Here is a 680-nt window from a genome sequence, read left to right as displayed (position 1 = left end):
GGTCGGGGCATGCAACAAAGGGTGGGTGTTCGAGGTAGCGGAGGAACATGATTGGCTAGACCTTATACCGGGCCTCACACCAAAGGAAGTGTGGACGGGTAACGTGCTCGGTTGGCAACAAGGTTAAGATCTCTTATGGGTAAAGCAACACACCTCTGCGAGTGTAAAGAACCGTGACTCTGTCACTCCCTGTTCGGGATATGGAGCTGCGAACGCGGCCGGAAAGGAGCTCCATGAAGTTCTAGTAAACCGGTGAAGGCTGACGGACATAGTTCTTACGAATAAAAGCAACCTCTTGAAGAAATGATTATGAAAACCCGCATTGGTATTAGACTTTTTGGTCTAATGCCGTAGCTAGTGCATTAAACACCTCTTTCCTATAATGAACTTGTTGAGTACGCTCGTACTCATACCACTCTTAAATCCCCTGCTAGATATGGAGGCATCAAAGGAGGATCTACAATACAACTCGAAGATCGAGGAGTCAACAACTACTTCAAGGGACAGGACCCTGTCAGAAGAGTCAAATACTACCTCCAACAAGGAGAAAACCTAGAATTAGCCATAGAAGGGAACTAGCTTCCTAAACATAGCTCCTATATAGCTAGAATCTATGCATAGCCTCTATAGCTAGTTAAATACTCTACAACTAGAGTTCGTGATAAGACTAGACCACGAGT

Source organism: Lolium rigidum, chromosome 6, assembly GCF_022539505.1.
Source record: "Lolium rigidum isolate FL_2022 chromosome 6, APGP_CSIRO_Lrig_0.1, whole genome shotgun sequence".
Classification (NCBI taxonomy): Eukaryota; Viridiplantae; Streptophyta; class Magnoliopsida; order Poales; family Poaceae; genus Lolium; species Lolium rigidum.
This window is presented reverse-complemented; position numbering follows the sequence as displayed.